The sequence below is a fragment of the Tyto alba genome, unplaced genomic scaffold (assembly GCF_018691265.1).
Source record: "Tyto alba isolate M040663 unplaced genomic scaffold, T.alba_DEE_v4.0 Super-Scaffold_14, whole genome shotgun sequence".
Taxonomy (NCBI): Eukaryota; Metazoa; Chordata; class Aves; order Strigiformes; family Tytonidae; genus Tyto; species Tyto alba.
Genome location: NW_024881276.1, coordinates 49413068 through 49437452, shown reverse-complemented (window position 1 = coordinate 49437452; position 24385 = coordinate 49413068).

The window sequence follows — 24385 nt, the reverse complement described above, 5'->3', positions numbered from 1 at the left end:
TGGCCTTGTAGTTTTAGAACTTTTAGAACCCACTCATTTCATAGGTTTAAGCTTTTCTCATCAACTATGGAGGGCAGACATTTTCTTTTAAAATAAAATAAAATCAATATTCTCATGTGTTTTTAGCCATAAGACCTAACCTCAACACAGTAAAAATGCTAAGAACTGTGATAAAGTCATGAAGTCTGGCAACCCCACATCTTCTGAGCAAAGCCATGGCCCCATGTCTTAATGTAGTGGACTCTAATAATTACTGATAATTATTCAGGAAAGCTGCTTTACTAGAAAAAATAGGAGATAATAAAAATAAAGTGAATCATCTAGCAAGATATTTTGCTACTCAGCTGATGTTTGCAAGCTTATATATGTTTACATGTATACAAATAAATATGCACATGCTATCTACATATATATCTACATATACATATGTATGACATAGCAGTAAGTTGTGTTATGCTGAAGAAGACTTTTCCTACTGAGAATAGGTGGTGGGTATAGATTTCCTGGACGTAACAGAATTTAATGAATGGATGTCATGAGGAAGGAGTGGTAAAAGTCCCATTTTAATATTTTTCAAAGTCAGGATTTAAAATAAAGAATTAAAAATTAAGAAAGAAGTTGACAGTAACCAGTAACAAAAGGTTATTGGGTAAGGAGGATGAAGGGCATTTTGTGTATGTGGCCCTCTGGAAGTACAGGAAACATTATTGCACAGTACAGCTCAGTTCTTGATTCATTTTTGCAGTTTTTGGATTCTACTAGAGTAAAAGGATAATCCTGCTTTGGAAAGAAACCAAATATATTTGTTCTTCCTTAAATCAGAATTCTTCCATTAATACCCATGAGGCATTGGAAGTTCTTAGTCTGGTGATTCCTACCACAGCTGGGAACAGGGAAACACCTGTAGCATTTTTGTTTGCATTCCTTTTCCTGTACCTTTCAGGAAATAAAGAGCAGGTTTTGTCTGCATGAGTATCTCAGGAAACTATTCTGCAGATTACTTTCTTTGGTGGTAATCTATGGTTCTCTGCAAATATAGGGGAAAATTCTAGCTCAAATCATCTTCTCTTCCAAACAGATTACTTTTTCTTACTATAATAACTGGGCTTTGACTTTGTGGTGGTGCAGCCCCCCCCCACCCTTGGGCTGCTTGGTGCTTAGTGCAGTTTTCCCCCCTGGATCACATGCTAATCAGAGATGAATAGGGAAAGGTAGTGAACCAGAGCATAAAGGCACTCCCTTAACGCTCCCGACTCCTGTCTTCCCTATCGCTTGAAAACAGACTACATGTCAGGTCAAATGAATTAGGAAAGGAGTGGACCAGATTGTCAGGGCACTCCCTTAGCACGCTTGGTGTCCCTCTCTCTTACCACTTAGAGAACAATATATCAGTATCTCCTGACAACTTAGTACATTTGTACTTGGGTTGAGGCCCAAAAGGGTTGATAACAGAACTCCAAGATCTAGCAAATTCTGGACTTGCACAACTGGTAGGAAGTACCAAAGTATTCCATCATCTGTGTTGGAATGGAATGGAAAAGTACTTGACAAAGGTCAATTATCTTGGACCCTATAAATAGCGATTCTAAGCAAGACCCTTTGAGCTCTCCTGGATCACGGTGGGCTGTGCCCAGCATCTCCCCTGATCTGAGATGCCTCTCAGGCTCAGACTTCTTGAATACTTCTGCGCTGTTTGTGTGTGCGTCTTGGGGTTTACATATATACATATATATACTTTGATTCAGAATGCCTTGTAGTAAATTAGTGTGAATCTTGTCATTCTCGAATCTGTAATCAAGTTGCTAGTGTAATGATAACGTATTTTACCAAATCACTTTGTTAATCTTTAAATCAATCCACCATTAACTGCTGCTAAAATTTAACCTTTGATCTACCTTACACCATTAATAAATCTTAAATTGCTATTAAATCATAACTGTGTGAGATACTTTCATCCATGACAGACCTCTTATTCATTTAAAATGCAGCTGCTGAGTTCTTTTCTGCCTGTTGCTCTGATGCTCTGAGCATACAACTCTACAACTCTTTTTTTTATACTTTTTTTTTTTTTTTGCCTTCCCATTTCACTTGCTGCTCTACCTTTTCTTATTCCTCACTGCACAATCTGTCTTACCTTGAAGGTCGTTCACAGTACTCTCTCCCTCCCTCCTTGTCTAGTCAAGTCTCTTATCTCGGAACATTAATTTAGCTTGCCTACAGTGAGTGAAAGTCATAAAAAATAATTGGTTATTTGCAATACTCCTAATCAAGGTTGTATTCATGTGTCTTTCTCTTTAGAGCTATAAGGTTATAAAAAGAAGTCACTTTCTCTGAAATGTATTGGAATCCATTGAATCCATCGCTGGATAAATATTATACACAAAGATATTTGCTTTTCTTGCACTGAAAGTGTAGAAATTATATATTTTAACTACTCCAGGAATATCAGGATGTCCACCTACTAAAGAGGAGTTACAATTTAGTTCTTTCTTCTCTCACATCAAAGTTGTCTGAGATTGGCCTTTGTGGTTAAAATGGATGTTTAATAATATGAATAATAATACTTTTGTTTAGAGTGGTGAAGTCATGACTACTCTGAAACATCTACATTTTAATTTCCTACATTTGTAACCATTTAAATTGTGATCAGAACATAGCAATAAGAAAGATATTGTGTTTAGGTGCTGTCTTTTTATACAAAGGCTTCACTGTTCTTCCAGAGCTGCATGGTCAAAATTATGGCCAACTTTTACACTAGAGTTCCTGGTCTTCTGCTGAATTATTTCAGCTGGAGAAGAAAACTAGGGGATGAGTTAGTTGTCTTCATAGCCAAATTTCTATTATTTGGGGCAGACAGTCTCTTTTTCTGTTTCTTTTTGAAGGCCACAAATGCATGTCTTTAATGCAGGAGGAATCCAAATATCCCAGAGACCTTTATTCAGGCCACAGCACCGACTCTTTCAGTCAGCAACCTGGCATATATTTTCTGCTTTTTCTGAAAGCCAAACTAGTAACATTAGAGTCTAGGTGATGGTAGGTTTTCATCTCAGTCTCTTCTCCTTTTCACTGTTGTTCAATTTTCATCACTTCTCACACTTTCCTTCACACAAAATAATACTCTGAAACACTCTTCTTATTGTCAGTCCTTCATTTTTCCCAGCAGCCTTTCATTAAACTTTGAGTGGAAACATGTACCTAACTTCTCTCTTATCCTGAATAAATACACCAGCTTCAATGAGGTTTAAGCCAGTCCATAACAGAAACCTAATGCCAATGCTACACCATTTTGACACACCTACAATATTTTGCAGTCCTAAAAATTTAAGTTTAAAATAATGGATGTTTTCTATTGATCATAAACTCAATGTTACCATTGCAGACTCAAATAACTTTATCCCTTCCTTGTCCTGCCTCACCCTTCATTAGCTTGGAGATTTCTCCTTGGTGCACAGCAGTTATATAGAAGGGATTATTTTGCAATTGTAGTTGTAGCTGAGTAATCTTTGAGAGACAAAAAACAAAAACCAAACCAACAGCTTTTTAAGCAATTGGGAACTGTTTTACTCTATCGATCAAAATCGGTAAGCAGATTTTAGTTTATTTTACAGAAAAAAAAATAATCATTCTAGGACTGAGACCAAGTATGGAGAATTCATCTGGAAATATTATTGTTTTTCAGTAAGGAAGGTAAAAGAAAATGAAAACCAGAAAGAAACCTTGAAATAAACTTTTATATATATATTTAGATAGAAAGAGAGAACGAAGCAAATTAATGTCTTCCTGAGTCCTCTTTGAGCTGTAGTTCTGTTTATGGAAGATGGAGCAAACTGTAACATGTTACCTTTGGCCCGGTGTTGTTCTCTGTGCATTGTTGCTGACTTCTCAGAAGCGTCGGGTATGTTCTTGCTTAATGTCAGTATCAAGTCTCCCCTTCACTTCATTAGGAGCAGCCATTCATTCTAGCTCTTTGATATGGTGATTCCATGAATTTTGTTGTGCTGAGACAGACTCTGGAAATATTTCTTACAGGCACAGATAATTTTCTTGCTGAGTCCATTAGCATGTGTTGTTGTACAAATGGTAAGATAATACCATTTGGTCACACAGTTGAAGCAAAGCCATACCCAAGATGACAATCAGTTGAGAAAATTCAGTAGCTATGTGAAAATTTAGATTCAGAAATTGTGCTAAGTGAATGGACTTCACCATAACGTAGTTGGTTTTACAAACTAGTTTTGCACTGTGACCTAACCATGGTAAGATAATGAATTGTCCTTATCCACTTAAGATTTAGCTAAATCTGGTCTGACATCACGAGAAACACTGCCACCCTAAAAGATACCAAGCCCATTCTGTCCCTCACATCAGGTACTGCAGGAAAGGAGGGACACATAGAGCCATGCCTAGGTAAGCCCAGGAACAGAAGATGGATCTTGAGCTGTCTTTTCTGCCATTGATCCATTTATAAGAGGAGAATTTCCTAATGCTGTCACTGAAATCCTATTTGCACAATGCAACATTTTCCTTTTGTTTTAGGTGTAGAGGATGCAAAACTCAGGGTGTTGAAAATAACATTTACAGGGTTGTGTTTTTTTTTAAACCCCAGGGAAAAAGAATATCACAGTTAAGGTTTCCTTTCTTTTTCTTTAAGCTCTATTGCTAGTCATAAGAAAAATATGATGGCAACTTGTGATCTTTTGTAACTCTTGCTGTAACACCTACAGAGAACAATGTAAAGCAAGGATGCAGTGACATGCCTTAAATTAGATCTCACTTTAGCAAACTTCAAGAGGATATTTTATAGTAGCACAATTTCAAAAAGCAATACATTCTGTGGACTTTTTGTAATAAATTGCAATTTCCGTGGCTGGCAATTCCCAGTATCCCCTCTGCTATTATTTTAGCAGCAGTACATCTTTGAATAAAATATTTCCTCCCTGAGAGTGCCTCAGATTCTTCTTGCAGTCTGGTCACAACCCAGACTTGAAAGTGCAGGCCTCTGGATTATGCCAGAAAACACAGCATCGCAAGTGGTTGTTCGCGGCCATGCTCTGCTGTCATCATACCTTCTGTTGGTTGGTATTAAAGTGATCTTTATACAGCAAATACAGAACAGAACAATATAAAGTTTTTTACAGTTCAGTTTTGATATTGATGAGTGCTTTAAAATGCTGCCTTAATGCAAATAATATTCAGGAACCATTAGTGAGATGAGGAGGGAAAAAAAAATGCAGCCAAAATTCAAAACACATCATTCTATTAGTTATGGACTTCCCAACTTCTGTTTAGCAAAGGGTAATGCAGTAGCACAAGCACCCTATTTCCCAATGTCAGTCCTTTTGCTGAGTTACACATTAACATTCAGGTCCTAAATGAGAGAAGGCTAACTTCTTGTTATTTTTTATTGGTGGATGCAAATGACTTAGATTCAGCAAGTTATCTGAGCATAGAGTTGGCCATTGAATTAAATGGGACTTACTCACCCACTTAAAACTAAATGCGCCCTGCAAGCTGAACACTATAAAACCTGAGATATTAAAAATAGATTAGGGTACAGCAGTACAAAAGTTGAGACCATCCACCATCTGAAGTATGGGAAGAACTGAGAAACAAAGGAACAAATCCAGCATACGATGTTTAATACCTTTAGGCATGATGGGATAATAAGTAAGTTGTTGTTTTCTGAGCCATTAAAGGAATGCATTGGGTTTAGAGATGTTCTTATTTCTAGTGAAATTTTAGTTTCCACAGGAAATACAGACAGGCTCTTCCTATGGCTTGCAATGTGTTTGTTAGAAACAGCCATCTGTTTCTCCTGCTTTCTCCTAAGGGGAATAAATTCCTTACATCTGGCCTGTATAATAGGACTTAGTGCCAGATCCAAGACCCAATGAAGTTAAATGATGTCTTTCCCTTAGTCAGGAAAAAAATCAGGATTGTATTGCTTTTATAGCTAACATCTCCTGCTGTTCTTGCTGTTTTTTTGTTTTGAGTTTTATCCTATTTCAGATAATTGGCAGATGTTGCTGCCCGTATATCCTTATTTCTAGATTTATGCACAGGAATTCTCTTACCTTGATGGCATAGATGCTCAGTATTATCCATCTTCCAAAAAGCTTTAAAAAACTTTTAATTGCCTTAGCCTTAAGAGACAAAACCGCTTAGAAAATCCCAAAATTGACAACCAGGTGATAACTTAAATCTTTCTAGTTTTTCCAGTTTCTTTACTTATTTTCTATCCAGATAATTATTTCTAATTTATTTCAGCATTAGATGTTTCTGTTACTTCTTTGTTTATACTATTAGTCTCATTTTCTATGTGTTTTATCTACTGCTCAGCTCTAGAAGAACAGGAGTCTCACACAGTCATTCATTCAACAATGAACTTACTTTTTCTCTGCTGAGGATCTAGATTTTGCAGATAATTTCAGACCACATGTAGGACAGAAATATTCCCATGGGGGATAAATCCCTAGGATTTTCCTCTCTCCTGTAATACCTTCTGTGGGCAAGACAAGGTATCTATTTTTGGACAGTGGCAGATCTGTGGCAGTGTTGCATTCTCCTTACTATTTTTATAGCAGTAGAGATATGTGTCTTTCTTAACCCAGGAAAAACTAATAGTCTTATGCATCTAAAGATTTTATACCCATCCAGTACTGTTGAGTTGATTGCAGAAGTAAAATCAACCAAAAAGTTACTGAAGTATAGCGTAGTGCAGTATAATGCTATTGCCATGGAGAATACTCCATGTGCTTCTGTTATGCACCTACTTGTATATATACAACAATTAGTGAGTTTTGTGAAAACTTTCCTGATTACAGATATGTTTTCTTTAAAAGGATGGATGATAGAAGAGTATAAATGAAGGTGCTGCCTGAAAACCAAAAAATGGAGGGGAGCTATGGCAAAATTTTATAATATCATGGGTGGCTGGGGAAGGAGGAGAGAATGACTGCTTACACAAGGACAGCAAACAGAACTGGCCTGAGGCAGGCTAAAGCAAACAGAGAAAGTCCTGACAATGTGTAGCGCAGCTATTGAGCTCATACCCATAGGATGTCAGGGACACTGAAGGCTTACGTTGGTTCAAAAAGAAATCAGACTCATTTGTGGAAGAAAAATGTATTGCATCTGTTAAACACAAAGTTAGCGTCCTCTAAAGCAGGAAGGTCTTGAGCCAAAATTTTTCCAGAAACTGAAGAAATATTACTGAAATGTCATGGTACATTTATGCTGTTTCAAAAGTATCTACTTGCTTAAGTATCTACTGTTGTTCACTGTTGAAGGAATTGCAGTGGGCCAGATGGATCCTTAGTCTGACTTGTTTCAGTTGTTTTTATGTTCTTAAATAAAGTGGATGCTAAAAGTGTTAGCAGCTGCCTGGATTTGTGTCTTCCCTGATGCAGGATTTTTGCCTGTAATGGGGCCCTGGGAAGGAGCCACCTGAGACTCAGCTTTGAGCCAGGTGATTTAACGAAGCAGGGAGAAGATAATCAAAACATTACTGGGGATTTTAGAGGAGTTACAAATGATTAGTGAATCAGAAATGTGTAGCAAAGAAAATAATCCAAAAGACTTGAAATCAGAAAAATATATTTCTATGATATCTAGCCTATGAAATCAAGTTCAGACTACATAATGTAATGCAATACAGTGTTTCCTAAGAGGTGAGGCTCCTGTATCAGGGTTTAGGACTGGAAATGAATGCTGATAGTGTATCATATTGTTAGTACTTGTCAATATTTGTCCTTTTTCTAGGACTTTCTGATAATTTAGTACATAATACATTCTCATTATCTAATGAAATCACCTGGGAATTGTTTATTGAATTCAGCAGATTCATCCCTAAATCCTTTGGTCATTCTTTTCCAAGAGTCACTGGTAATTTGTTGTCAGTCCAGATCTAATACACATCTCTGAATGTCCCTTGGGATTATCATTCTGCTCCTTCAAGAAAATCTTCACCGACAGAGAATGAAATTATTAGCATTTAAATAGTAGTTTCCTTTGATGTAAACAGTAATAAGCATCCTCCACAAGAACATTCATTACTGCCTTTCTTCCTCAGTGCATGAATGTAACCATATAAAAGCTTTATAACACCTTTACTTGTGCATTTGCTACTGGTTTTTTCCTTTTAAATAGTGCTTTATTACATTTGTGATACATATTCAAGGAATACACCTTTTTTGATTTGGGTTTCAAAATTAGTGTTTAGTTATTGATGTTAAATGTGTAGGTGTGTGTTGCTGCCTTCTGAATGGAAATTTCTGTTTCTGATTTTGGGTAGTCTAACCAGCACTGCTAGACCAAATTGTGTGTCTATTTGTTTAGGAGACATGTATCAACTCTGGTGCTGTGGTTTAAAGCAGCTACGTAATGCCATGTGATGTTAAAGCAGACATCAGGGTAGCATTTGATGTGGAAGTGTTTTTCACTACATTGTGCTAGCAAATGCACAGGATATGTTCCAAAATTGCTCCTCTCTTCCACTCAGCTGTACTTCAGATACTTCATGAACTCCTCTTCATGCTTTCTTTAATGTGTTCTTGAATTAAACCAACCCCTCCATCCTCTGCACCAAATCACTGCCCTCTGCTTGTTCAAATCTCATCTCAAGGTGCTTTGATTTTGAAGAGCTCTTAACAATCCTTAAGTAGGGAAAGTATGTGAAGAATGGGACATTCTACATTTTGTGGAGAGTGACAACTTGTGAAAGAATTACCCAATGTCATAGGCACGTAACATCTTGCAGTAATGCTTACACCTTGACCTGTGTCTGGACTGTTATTTCTACTCTTACCTTTGAGGATAAGTGGGATACCTTTTCCTCTGAAAGCACCGAAGCAATAACTGTGTTCACAAAACCAGGCTTTTAAATTCCCTCGTGTGCAACCTGAAAGAGGAGCTTGCTACAGCAACCAGTACTGCAGAGTACAGACACCATCAAGTCCCTCCAGCTCTGTAATCTCCTTTAGTGATCTCTAGTGGCTGGTTAATGATCCCTTTTTTTTTTTTTTTTTTTTTCCCCTCTCTCCCGTGTGTGCTAAGTGACAGATTTTTGCCACCCTGGAGGGTCCTTCTGAAAGTATAGTGCAGTTGTTGTACCAATTGCTCCAAACTTTGCTTAGATGGTTCACATTTCATAGTGTGAAACTTGTCAGAGACTCTCAGATATGAGGCTCTGCAGGAGCTGGCAATCAGAGCAAATGAGTGGGAAGGGTGCCCTCGTTCCTTGTTAACCTGCTCAGCCCTCCCTTGAACATTCACTTGCCCTTCTGCACTACTGGGCTGGTCTTCCTTCATACATCTGAAACTCCTTATAGTTAAGGTGGAAGACCCATAACACAAGTTACTAACTTCATAGAATAAATTCAGAAAAGCATTGATAATTATGACTTTTTGGGGCCTTCAGTTGAGTATTACTACAAAACAGAACACTTTATATGGATATACTTCTGTATCTTGCTATGGTTTCAAAACACATTCACTTGTCCCTCTGCACCTAACATTTTTATTCCAACCACCTGTTTTTTTTTTTTGTTTTGTTTTGTTTTTGTTTTAAATAGGCAAAAAAAGCCCTAAACTCTCTTTCCTAGTGTTTTTTTGCTTAAAATATATATCTTACGTATTTTCCCCCATTCCAACAAAACATCTGAGTCTTCCAACCTGGAAAGGTCTTATAAGAAAATGTTTTCATATAGAAAACATGTTAGGGACAGTATTTTATGAAATTGTGTCAATTAATGTCAGTGAACAGGCCACAGTTTTAAAAAAACTTCTAAAAGTTTGAATTACCAGAACTGCATTTGTAAATAAATCAGTACAAAGGGACAAGGGATATGAAAGTGTGATGAAGGTACAGAGCTTGGATTTAATAAGAAAATAATATTTCTTATGCTAACATTGTATTGCTTTCTGTTTTCAGTAATATGTAATAGATATTTGGGGTCACAGAATCACAGAATATCCTGTCTTGGAAGGGATTTCTGAGGATCATTGAGTCCAACTCCTGACTCAGAGCAACCTTAAAGTTAAATCTTATATCTAAGAGTGTTGTGCAAACACTTCTTGAACATTTACAGACTTGGGGCCTTGAACAGTTCCCTGGGGAGCTTGTTCTAGTGCTTGATCACCCTTCTCAGTGAAGAACTTTTTCCTAACATCCCGTCTGAACTTCCCCCGATGCAGTCTTAAGCCATTCCCTTGCATTCTATCACCAGACACCAGAGAGAAGAGATGAGCACCTTCCTCTCTGCTCCCCTTCATGAGCAAGATGTAGGCAGCAAGGAGGTCATTCCACAGTCTCCTCTTCTCTACAATGAACAAGGCTAGTATCCTCTAGATAGTAGGGTCATATTCATTTGTACTGTAACTCTATTAGTTTCAAAAGCTTCCAACAAGGATGTATTTGACCCTTCATATTTAGTATTTTAGTGGCCAAAATACAATGAGAAACTTGGGTGTTTTTTTTTTTTTTTCAATTAAATGTATAAATAATATAAATACCATGAAAGAAACTTGCATTTATCAAGCACTTCTTATTGAAAAAGGATATTAAAGTGATTTTCTGGTAGTCATGTAAATTTCTAAATAAGAATTCTTTTTCTGATTATTTCTGCTTAAATGTGTATCTTTTTAATCACCAGAATTTCAGGCTACAGTATATTAACTGTGTCATATTCCAATCTACAGCATTACAAATTATGAACTAGATTTGTAACCTCTTACTGTGCTAGCTGAATCCTTACTCAAATGGGTAATCCCACTGAATTCAATGAAGCTACTCGTGTAATTGTTCAATAGTGTATTAAAATATTGTATAGCTTAGACCTATGCGTGTCTGAGGCAATACCATCTTTATAAATTTAGTAAATCATAATGTAACCCCACCATAATAATATTAGTTTATTTTTCATCTGAAACCTAACAGAAAAGTTAAATCTTGAAAAGGGGAAGGTCATTCTCAGAAACTTGTGTCAGTCCTCATGTTCTGCTCGGTGCTATTGGGCGAAGTTGGGGGGTGGCAGAGATGGTGTTTCTGACTTGCTGCACAGAAACGTGAATTATTTTACTGACTCCCTTGTCCTCAAATAAGGAGCCCCAAGTCTGCTGTAAACTGTTATTACAAAGTATCATCACGTATTACAACTTTTTATGTGCGTATTTCTAATTTGCAGGTGGAGAAGGACTTAGATACTTAAAATTCACTCTTGTGAAAGTTTCTCTTTAAGATTTCTGCATGGATCTAAAGCGTGAGAAGCAGTTCCACCACAAATATATGGATGAACAACAGTCTTCCTTGCTCTCCATCAGCTAGAATAACTGCTTGTAAAAAAGAAGTGCTAAAACCTAAATGGTGTGGGAAAATTGTCAGTAACTCATTAAAATGGAAGCACAAAATGTTACTTTTGGCTTTCAATAGCAGTGTTTAAAACCCAAATTCGAATTTAACTTTACACTTTAAACATTCTGCATGTTTTAATCTCTATAAAGTTCTTCAGTGTGTTCAGAAGAAAAACGAGTGCCTCACCACAAAGGCACTATGGCAGGAAAGAACCAGAAGTATTTACACAATTGATAGGTATTACTGTCACCTTTCAGAGATTTTTATCATTTTGCTCCTGGATCTATTAGTTCTGCATTTTCAGATAGCAACTTCTCTTTTATCTCACCCCACCTACCGGAGAGCTGTTATGAAGCCCCTCATCCATAGGGCCACCTTTGCAAGCAGATTGCATTCTGACTTCAAACACCCTGATCTCCACACATCTGCACTATGTGCTATCCCTCCTGGAGCCAATTTAATCTCGTATTCGCACACTTCCTGTTTGCTGAACTGAGCAAAACTGTTCTGGATTTGCCATTTGCTTGTCATACGTTTCTTTTGCAAAAGGAATTGCATGGAATAGGAATAGATCTTACACTGATACTCTTCTGTGTGTCCTACAAGCCTTGTCATTGTTAGGGTTGTGCCTTGTAACAAATACCAAAGGAATTGGCATTGCTGTGCATAGGATCTTGTTTTGAATCAAAATCGGCAATAATATTTGTGTGAGGTGTTTTCCTATGCTAGACATGCAGAAATGAGAGGCTCTGCGTGACTTTTCAATGGCGAGGCTCTCTCTTCCAAACAAAGGAGAGTGAGGTGGAAGAAAAGCTGAAAGGGAATTAGTATTTTAGGAACCTTTATGGACTGAAGCAGTGACTGCCAGTACTCATCTTCCATTTGATTTTAGCTTATCATACAAATCAAAACTTTAGGTCCTACCCTCTCCAAGTCCTGCTTAGAGATGGCAAACCCCTTCTTTTCTTCATGTAAATTCCTCTTTTCTTCAAGTTCTACCTCTGCACCACTTCTCTCTCCTGAGGCAGGCTGCACAAACTAGAGAAGCCCCTTTATGTCTTTAATATGCAGGTGAGGTGCTGTACGGAGGCATCAAATTACTAATGCAGAGCTAAGAACAAGATATGATTCATTCATTCTTAGTCTTTCTAGTCCTGCACAACTATCTGATCAAGGTGATATTCAAGGAGGATAGTTTTACAGTGTAACAATAATTTTTATGTAGTTTTTTTCAAACATTTTGTATTTTAATGTTGATGCTAATTTTTGCAGGAGAAAGTACATGTACTTTGAAAAACGAGGTGGTAAAGCAAATCATTCACCAAGTCTCCTTCATCTCTCACAAGCATCAGAATAGCTGTCAAAGTTTCAAGTGTTGGAAACCAGATTGATTTCTGTTTTTTTGTACATTAAGATATATATAAGCACAGCAAACGGGATACACTGCAGCAACCCCTGAGCTAGTACCCAAAGAGCGGGCTCCAAAACTGGGAGCAGACCTCACCTGATGGGTGCGTGCCTCCATTTGGTGCTGAACCTGAACTAACTGCCTCATCTGCAAGGTGGTGATGCTAGGCTAAGATGGCTGTAATGCTCCTGACATTTATTTTAGCACAGTGCCACATTGTGCTTCATGGATATATTGGCTCTTCTGGAAGTAGCTGTGGGTATTGACATCTAATCCATCACATCATTGGATGCACCCGAAAAGCACAAAAAGGTCTTTCTTCCAGAGAAAATTGTAAGTTTTGCTGTGGACTTTGTGGAAGCCAAAATCAGACCATTGAAGCTGAGAGATACTTATAGAGGAGCAGTATTTAACTACCTTTTTGAAGTTTTAGGAATTTCTTACTGGAAAGTGTGTTGCATGAGTGTGTGATTAAAAGAACACTGACTTTCAAAGAAAAGGCTGAGACTAATGAGTCAAAACAAAACGATGGATTACACAGGCAAGGATAAGATGCATTTGCCTGGTGTTACGGAGGAATAGCACAGGGGAGCTGTGAGCACTGGAATAAGATAAAAACTCAACAGGTTTTTTTGATTATGGACATGAATGAGTAAAAAGCATTAAGTAGACATGCAAAAATTGTAAGAGGAGTGTCAGGAGTATACTGGGATATCAAAGTTCCCTCGGTGCTTTTTCCATTTTACTGTGTGGACTAAATCTGCAGTTCATTTTTGGCAGTTGTAAACATTAATTGAAATGCCCATTTAGAGACCAGCTATACTGTGTTTATAATGTCCAGTAGAAGTTTATGATGGAATTAACTCTCATGCTAGTGAGGTGAGAAGAGATTCTGGGTTAAGTACATCATTGCACGTGAGCTGTGCAGCTGCACAAAGCCTATACTGGTCAATCATAATAGTTTTGATACGCTTCTATGAAACAAAAGAAAGGAAGAAACAAGTCTATGTTTTGAATTGACAAAAGGTCCTCTTAAATAGCAGCCTTTAAATGATTTGTTTTGATTGGTTTGTATCTGTAGAAGACCAGATAAACAATTTGGGATTTTGGTACATGCTTTTCTGATTTCTACTTCTGATTAGAAAAAGTACATATTAACTGGGTAAGAAGTGTATAGCAGGAAGGATGTTGATGTTTCCACAACAGAGAACCCCATAAGAACCATGAATCAATTGCAGAACTGAAGTGAACTTTGGCTCCAGGAAATTCTGAATGGCACAAGCCTGGATGCAAAATGTTTAGAGGATTTGGAACTGGTGGTAGTAATCTAGATATAACTGTGGTTACTCCTGACATGGAACATGCATCTGATTTGGTACAAATTATTATAATTAAGGCTGGTTACAGGTGTTGAAGGATGGCACTGGAATAGTTATGGACCAGATCAAAGATATTCTACAGCATCTCAGTAGTGGTCAAAATGACTTTTTAAAAAGGATTAGTCTTCCTCTAAATGTCTATAAATTCTATTTGTGGTTTTAATTTGCATTTGTCTGTAGTTAAAGAACTTGTTTCCTTCTTCTTTTTTCCCTTCTTAAACTAGTTTCATCTTGTTATGGTTAATGGAATTACAATTCTTTTTATTCCATACATTTTTCAGAAGATACATGCATTTTCATACTAATAGCCTGTGCACTGCTAAATAATCCATGCTAGGCATAGTACAGTTAATCTTTCCCTGTTTCTGACAGAATTAATGGTAAGAACCATTTTGCTACAGTTGGGTATAATTTCCTGTCTGGGGATATAATTAACGTCTGACAAGATATTAAGCAAATATTGAATATTGCATTGAGAATGAAGCCTTCTAAACAGTTCCTAAGTTTACATAAATCATATTAATTAATTAATTTTCTGCTAACAATACAACATTCCCAGCTGTGTTCAGTGTAAAAGTTTCCAGTCTGGTAGCATCTTAGAAAAAGCATAGTGGGAACTCTCAAAAAACAACAAAGAAATCCAAGATCCTAATCAGTCAACTGCAGCAAACTGGATCAGAGAGAAGGAGCTCTCCCTGCCCTCATGGTCATTCCTGCCAGGCATCTGGCTTTTCAGCTTGAACTGGCAGGGATGAGGAGCATGGAGGAATCTTGAAAATTATTTTAAAATCCCCAGGGATTTCAGAGTTGCTGCAACAGACTTGTAACGTTTTGTATGGTGCCTCTTGTTTAATATGGAGCCTAAGAGTAAGGTTTTCCTTGAGAATATTTAGCATTCTTGTCGTAGTTGTATGTGCTGGGACCCTGAAAGGTGCTAAGGTCCCTTCCTTTCCAGGAAGAGGCATGCAAGTCATATCAGAACAGGGAGAGCAACACAAGTAGAGCCTCTGAATATTTTGCTAGGATATGGCTTTGCAGCTCTCATTGGTGTTTCAGTGTAGTCACAGGACTATGTCCCTATAGCCCATTTTAGAATTTAGGAGCAGCTAGGGAGATGATCAAAATATAAACTGAGCAGAGAAAGTGTACTTGGGTGTCTTTTTATCCAGGTGTGCTGTAGTACATAGGGAAAACAAAGAGTGAAACAGGGACTGGAGGTCCTTTTATCGCCGTGGGCAAAAAGGATATCAGCCCCTCTTACCTTTAACATTTTTCCTCATATATCTTGTATTGTTGAAACAGGATTTAGAGCTATCTGAAAATGCCATGTGAGGAGGAGTGAATTTACTATATTATCATTGATAGCTGAAGCCTACTGGCCATCGAGAACCCACAGGAGACACTGCCAAGTGGCACCACCAAGCTAGCTCTCTTCTCATTCTTTTGAAAAGAGGCTTCCTTCAAAAAAGGAGAGGCATCAGTGAAATCTGCTTCAGTGACTCCCAGCTTCCCACAGCCCACAGGCACTATGAGGAACATAGCACTAGTTAGATCAGAGATTCTGTGAGCTGTAAGCCTTCAGCATACACCAGCAGACTCAGGACAGAGAATACCTTCATTTAGAGCAATTCTTTGTGCCATAACATGGCACATGGCAGGAATGTCTTAGGGGTCTCTCATAGTAATGCGCTCCCAACCTAGAGTTTTTGAAATAGTATCTACCCATCTCTGTCGATAACCCTTCTTCTAGGTGAGCCTGTGGGGATCTTGTTGTTAATCTGAACTCTATCCCTTTTGTTTCAGGATCGGCTTTTAATTCTCCGGTTTCAGTTTCTAATTGATGTCTCTCCTTCATGTCTCTAATCTTTCCTTTGGCTACCTGGAGACTCCCCCCTTATTTTGACACCAAATTTAATTATATTATTTGCTTGACATCTGACAGTGATATTTTACTGTGCTTCATGATTTGTGCTAAATGACTAGTGAGAGGACTGACCCATTTTCCTGGGAGTTGGTTGCATCTGAGTGAGCTTAAAATGTAGTTTAAAGGACTCTGTTCATTCTTATGCTCTTAATAGTATACACAACACTTTCCTTTTGTTGTTGTTGTTGTTTTGGTTTTTTCCATGGATTAGTATGTTTGCATGCTTTAAAACTGGTTGACAGGCTTAGGTACAGGAGGGGGTTTTGTTGCAGTTACTGATGAGGCTCATAGAACCAAAACAGTTCTAAGCTTTTAGAAAATATTTCCACTAGCTCGTTTTTGCTTCCTTGAAGTTCTGGGAGAACAAGAAACCAATTAACCAAACAAAACTACCTCCTTTTAATCAAAAGCTCTGTGATCTGAAACTGCTCCTGAGAAAGAGGAAGGAGACAAAGCCATCCAACTTGGTATATGATCATTGTTTTTCAGTGATCTGTCTTTACATGATGAGGTGAAAGAGTAGAGTCAATTCTGCACAAGAGATGCAGGCATCGAATGTGGCTCTTCAAATACATTCTTCTCCTTAAAGCACTTCATTGATCCCAAAACTGGCAGGAAGCTGGAAAGCTTCTGTTCCCATAAGTGTCTGTTGCTATTACTTTTCATTATATTGGACTTCTCCCTGGAGCTGTTTTTTTTTGTGGTTTGGGGTTTTTTTCATTATACAGTGAAGCATACAGTACTTTGGAGCCCTTTGAATGTGAATAGATATTAGGCAATAAAAATACCAGTTGTTTTCATGATTGGAAAAAAAAAAAAAAAACACAAACCAACAAAATGAACAGTGTCAGATGGCTACAAGTCTATGGCAGTTCCTCAAGTGAGTTCCGATTCAGACTTGTCTCATATAAAGAGAGATTCACAGTTATTTGAAGCTAATAAACCAGCCTGATGCCAGTTTTGGACTGTGAACTATTGAGTAGAGTTTAAAGTTGGATGAGAAATCTCTGAGGATAAATAAATCAAATAATAAGGTATTTAATATGTATGTTCTGATGTCATCTTGGAAGCACAAGGTTTCTAGAGCACCAGCTGTGGTATTTCTCTGCAAAAGATCAATGAATTTTTTTTTTTTTTTTTTGGACATCTTACTTCAGGGACTAGTGTCTATCACCTGAACAGTTGGAAAGGCAGAACAATACTTTCTTCTCACACAGCATATGCATTGTTGGAAGTGGGTGGTGACTGACATGGTCTACAGGGACTGTGATGACACTTCATCCTCCTGTTAAACAGATACATTCATTTGTTCACTAGTAGTGAAAGGTTAGATGGGTGGTTGGAAACATCTATAAGAAAAGGATGGACCCATCAAAAGCAGTGAGTTGGCCTGAGCTCATGTCATCTGGAGAATAAGAAGAGAAGGGCTTGCCATGACTGCATTTCAGCATAATATAAAACCCCCAACAACTTTACAATTATTCTGAAAGGGATATGTGAGCCAGAGCTAGTATGAAAATTTCAAAACTGTTGGAGGCAAAAGTGTTCTCTCTAGTTTCTCACTGAAATTTATTTGGTAATGTTTGATGAAACTTTAAAGCATAGATGCAGCAAAACCATTTTTCTATTTTTAAAACTTTTCTGAGACTTCTTTATTAGGCTTATAACTGCATGGTCTTCATTTCCACTTCTCTTCTTTTCTCCTCTTGCCTCATAACATTGATGTATTTTCCCTCCTAAGTCATTCTCTCTCTGGTAGAAAGTTAGGAGATGAAAAATATGCCTGCTAGAAAGTTTTCTGTGGGAAAAGATGAACTTCAGGATTTTCAGTTAGAAGAATTAAAAGAAGTAGTTCTGCAGAATCCCATCGCTCCAGGTGGCAGAGCAATGAAGTACAGGGAAAACCAAGATGTGCTGGGGTCTGCCTCAATCCTGGGCAGACTGCAACGGGACTCTGGAAAGAGAGTGGGGAGTGGAAGGATGTGAGGAATTTTGAACTACAGATCCCATGAGGCCCTGTGGGAGCCTGCAGTCATGAAAAGCATTGGGGGACCAGCCCTAAACGTAACTTTACAGTATTTTTCTTCCAGTTGACACAGTTCATAACATTTTATTCTCTCAAAAGCGTTGTTATTTGCACTTTCTATCTGATTCAGGATAAGAACTAATGATGAAATAGACTTCCTGAAAGCAAAAGCTCTGTTTTTCTAAAATCTTCAATTCTCATATTCTTAAATGACAGTCCCATGTTTATTTATTTTCTGAGGTCTCCTGTCTTGTTTGGTGCAGAAGAGCAGTAGTGAATGAAACAAGATAATCTTGTGAATGCCTGCCATTCATTGAAAAATGGAATTGGGAACTATTTACAGAAATCAACGTTATTTATGATCACCTGTAAAAAGCTATATTACATGTTTCTAATGAATTTGATCTGTTTTTCTCTAAGCTCATTTCTTTACTAGTAGAACTGGCAGTTTAAACCAATTTTAAATTAAAACAGATTAAGAAATAGAATAAATAGAATGTCTTGCCTACAAATGCTGATCCTGCTCCTTTTACTAAAGCAAAAGACCTTCATAATTCATTCATGCCTGTGCAGTCATTGACTTATGGAGCTTTTACACTCATGAGAGAAACATAATACTCACCCTTCATGGGTGAAATATTCTATATGGACTTGGGATTCATTCTCTATTGGTTTGTCTCTTAAAATGCTCGTTTTACAGGTCTGATGAAAAGTTTTGTTCAAGGATTAGATTTTTTTACAGAAATTAGAGCAGTTAATCTCCAGACCACTGACAAAATTTGGCCAGTTTCTCTCTCACTGTTTTGGATTATCCTGACTTTACAGCTTTATTCCAATTTTCTTCATGCTCAGGTTGGGCATGATGTACCAAGACATTATGTACGGGAGTTAGCTGAGGATACTGTACATAACTATTTCTAAACACGGCTATTACTGAGTATAGTGTTTTACAGGTAGACATGAATTGCAACAGATCTCTAGGCAACCTGAAGAAGAGACTCTCATTAATAGTTTGGGCCAGCAAGTAGGTGTCAGCACCTCGAGCCAGATTCCACTGAGCTGAACAATCTGCACTGTGTGGCTGATTTAAAGAATTTAGGCAAGATTTTGAGTAGGCTATTTAAGAATGGTAATTATACTAGAAACAAAGCCAAATGATGCAGTCAGAAGTCTCATCCAGGACTTATGAAAAGTACCAGTGAAATACATTTATACATAATGTAGTTCATTACCTTACGGCTGGATGCACATGCATGTATGTTCAGACCCGTGCACGTGGAAGCAGCATACCAGTATCAGTACGTGGTATGGTTTCCAGTATGTGGCCATGTCTGCTGCTCTCACTGAGACTCCAGTCCTGCCATCACAGTCATGTGCATTGTGAAATTACGTTCATACATTAAGTTAGGTATGCATATGAGTATTTTAAAAAATTGAGTCTAAGGGCCAAATACACAGAATTGTGTAGAAACCTGAAGATGCAAATACATAGCTGACAGGATTTGCAAAAGCAAATAAAAGCTGGGAAGTAAAAGTCTCATTAGGTACACAAAAATCCTTAAAACTCTGGCCTGAACCAAATGACTTTAAGCAAGATATGCTAGCCATTTTCTACATTTCAGAACACCAAGTAAGATCTCAGCTTTTCTGAAAATCTGGCTCTGTGTGAGAGTGCTGGGATTTTTGTGAAATCTGGATGTAAGGTCAGAATATTGATTTTCTCCATGTATTACATTATGGTATTTTCAGACAAGTATTTTGAGGCTACCTTAATGTCCATATCACATTCAGAGAAGTTCAGATTAAATTTCATGTACAAATGTACATGTACAAATCATGGACCAAGTATGTTATGGTTCTTACATTAAATGTTTGAGTCTGAAACAGCGATTAGGCATTGCCATAATTCTAATATTGTAGAGTTGGAACTTTTTATGACTTTAGAAGAAAGTTTTTTTTATCTGTTTTATTTCTGTTTCTCACTTTACTGCTAGCAGAAATGTATTGTGTAACACCTCATTAGATAATTACTTGATTGCAGTTTAATTTCTTCTGCGGAATCTTCCAGAAGTAATGCACTTACAGTCTAAAACTTTATGTGGATAGTATTATTAAGTTATTGTACTTTAAACAGATTGCATGGATATGATTATTTCATTAAACTACCGATTGTTCTTGTGTGTATGTGTGCTGGCAAGGAAATAATCAGATAATGGATACTCAGGCCACAATCTGAATTGCACACTACTCCTCAGCTATCTAACCTGTAATTTTAATGCAACATTTTCCCCTTCACTAACACACACTGCAGTTATATTAAAATTGTAGCTAAATTGCACAAAAGTCAGAAAATTCTGAAATGAGGCATTAGGTAAAACCGGCAGTTTTTCCATGTGTATAATTAAAATAAATTTTTACTACTGGAGGATTGCTACAAAAAAGGGGAAGAGGTGAGAAAGACTGAGCCTAGCTCTTGATTTTTCTTGTGCATCATCAGCAAGAAGACTTACTAATTTCTTTGTAGTGACACCTGTGTGGTTTCACATTGACTGGTAAGGCCTTACAAATTTGGAAGTCATCATTCTGAAGATCCTGGAGTTTCACAGCTGTTTCACTTGTTCAGTCTCTGGAGCCTTTATTATTGAGACTTGCTGGGTGAATCTTTGGTCATTTTGTAGGGGTTTGTAGCTGATTTTCATCCATTTTTTAGGGCAGAATAAATGCTGATGTATGAAGAAGAACCTCATGTTTCCATGCATAGCCTCATTATATACTGCAGAAAGGGGACTGTGGTTATGATTCTAAATGAATGGCTGCATAGCAGTGAGGAAGAGACGTGCCTTGGGGAGGACTTTCCCTCTCTTTCTCTCTCTAATCTGTAGGATTACAATGTGGCATAGGTGAAATGCATGCAGACTGTTAGTGTTCCCAGCACAACAGTTGATTCAGAGTGGCATAAGAGGAAGAAATTAAAAAGGGAAGAGTAGAAAGATAAGGAAAAAAGGTGATGGGGTAGAATATGAATCCTGAAAGTGTAAAAAACAATATCAGGGTCCCTTTTCTTTGTTCACCCTCGCAGTTCAAAAATGTCTTTAAACTAGTTTAGGAAAGACCACGTAAAAGTATGACATGGAGAAAGCAGTAAACATAAGGTATATGGCAGACATTGACAACAACTAAGGTTGGCTTTCATTTAGTAAGACACATGAGAAGGGAAAACAGATGGATAAATAAGATTTACTTATATAACAAGAATAGAACTGTCAGCTGAAGGTAAAACACATTAATTTTTTTGGTCTTCTGCTTATCTAAGAAACATATTTGCTTAAGGGTCCAGCTGGGAAAACTGAAGTTACTATAAAATGTTTTGTTAATAGTTAAGTACTTTTGTTAAGAGAAGGTATTTTGCATCAAGGAAGCCAAGACTTAAGAAGAGGTGGAGACTGAGCAGCACTCTTACCATTCAGATGACAGTCAAAGCAAATTTGTGAGGTGGGAGGAGGAGTAGGGAAGCAGGATGGTGAACCAGGTCTGCCACATCTGTTCTCTCTTTCTCTTAACTTTCTTTTATACCTGTTTCTAAATCAGCATGTTCTAGGTAAGTTGAGCATATTGTACTATAGCCTATGATTTGACAATAATCAAAATTTTCTATTTCTTAAAAACAGAAACAAGAGCAGCCTATGAAAATAATTACATCTGAGTCTTCTTTCAACCACTGATTTTTTTCCTTTAAAATGTGCATCTATTGAACTCAGTTATTGCTGAAGGCAGGGAATGAACAAAACATGATCTGGTGACAGCTGGTTACACTTTGGTTCACATAAAGTGCTCTTAATCCTTGCAACAGCAGTCAGAAGTATGCATTAAAGAAAATGGACTGTATCATATGCAGGACTAGTAGCTAAGATTGTAGCTGAGATTGCTCAGTATTCCTTTTATTATAATAATAGCTTTTATTTCCCTAATTGCCTATAACTTTGCTCAAATGTAATCCTGTGGATTGACACTTGTCATGTTAAGCATATACCTCAGCTGGAGTTATTGAGTTGAAATTTTCAGCAACAACAGTTTAGCCACATGCAAGAATAAGGTTAGGGGAGGAAATTTGTTCAGAGTCGTTTTAAAGTTTTATGGCGGCTCCTTTTCAAAAGGAGCACATACATATAAAGGAATCCAACTGAGGCTGCCCTTGTAACCCTTATTTTGGCTTTTTCCAGCTGCTGAGCATTTGACTTTCAACCTTGACGTTGTTGTCTAGTACTTCATGTTGATGATACTATGTAATTTCACAGTGAGTTCCCGCAAAAGCATAGATTTGATCTGAATGTACAGAACACAAATTGCAGAGAAATAAAACCGTCCAGTGCTTTTAAAGGGAACTTTGTTTTTTTCTGCAGTTCTACTGCTTTCCTTTTAATGAACATGGATCTATCTTTTAATGCATCTATCATTGCATTAAAATCTGTTTTTTTTTACTACAGTTCAGTGCCTATGCAACTGTTCCTGCTGTTTTGTGTCCCATATTTGGCCGACATCTGTATATTAGATCTCTGGGGAGAGAGCAAAATAAATTGACTGCAGCTGCCTTTTAAAATATTAGGTTATCTCTGGAAAGTGTTTTTCTCTTCTGTCACTCATACCTGTCTCTTCCATGAGCTTACTAATTTTTCTGTTTCTTTTTAAGAATGAAGTGTTTCCTCTGTCATCCTCCCTTGACAATGCAAATGGTAGGGAATCAAAACATGTACTTTTCTGTGTTTTGTGCCAAGAATACAGACAAACTTTTCCAGACTAACCTCCTGGAAATCAGAAAAAATATCAGATTAAACTACCAAACCTTCACTGACCATGGAAGTTTTGGTTAGTCCAAGAATCTGTCTCTACTCTGACTTCAGACTGAAATGTGCTTTCTGTAGCTACAAGATAGAAATTGTATATCTTTCATCAGTGAAGATGGTTCAGTGTTGAATTGCTGCATCTCCTGACTTACTAGTATTGCAATAAATTTTAAAAAATACTATGCATATGGTATTGACAATCTATATATCTAAATACAATAATTTAAGAGTCCTATTAATTAAATCTGTTTGAAGTTTGGCTGACGAGGTTCTTCCTATATTTGTTTTAAAAGATTATGAAATATTTGTTATTCCATCTTCAGGTCAAAATGAGGAAGAACTGTGGCTGAACACTTAGGAGTACTTAAATGTGGAATGCATACCCCTAAGATCTTCCAAGTTTCTACCATTAACTTTGACACCCTAATCTGATGTACATTTCCTGTATAAAAGGCTGAGGTATATTTTTTGAAAGAGCCATATTTCAGAGTTTCCATGAGAAACTTTGGCAAAAGTAGTTTTGCCTAATATTGCTTATAATCCCTTGCTTTTTTGCCAGTTAATATATCGAGGAACACAGAATACAGAGCAAAGTATCAGAATGATGTAAATCATTGAAAAGATGAAATTCAGGAAAAAAGTTTTCAAGTGGCATTTAAATTCAGGTCTCCAAAACTCATGAATAATGAGCACTGGTCTTTCAGCAGAGCATGCATGTATGTTGAGCGTAGAAGAACCATCAGAGTTTTTGCAAAAAAAAATCAGGAAGAGATCATCAAACCTCTTCCCAGAGTTTGTATGATCAGGCTGTAAAGACAACACTAGATCTGCTAGAATCAATGAGAGTGTTACTCTTGGGATTTCATGATTAGCATTTATTCCTCTCTTGAGATTTTGTTTTCAGGAAGGGAGCAATACTGTTTTTTATGGAAGGAAAATGTGAAAGCATAGAGAGTTTCAGATATTCTGTCTACAGAAGCTATAGCAATAAGGCACCAAATTAACTACAGAAGAAAGCAAAAGCCTAGAGGCAAAATGACATAAAAGCAGAACTGAAAAAAGAGGCAATAAAATGAAGTGGTTGTAGTTCTGGATTTGAGCATTTCTTTGTTACTGTCTTTGCTAAATGCCTAATTACCAAACTTACAGACAGAACTGTGTTAATCAAAAAGAGGCGGTGGTTAGCAGCAGCTCAGCAGTTGTGTATAAATAGAGTTTTAGATATTAAATGACAATTAAAGGCTTTTAAAAAGTAAATTTCCAAGTGATGAACTCAGCCTCATGAGGGCTGGAAGGAAAATAGTAAAGCTGGATTCAGCCACAAATGACTAACTATAAACAAATGACTGGCAACATGTCTGCTTCCTAAAATACTTTATTAACACCCTGTCTTTAACTCTTCCCTCATGGAGCAAACTCACAAAGATCTACAACAAAATATTGAAGCCTCTCTCTCA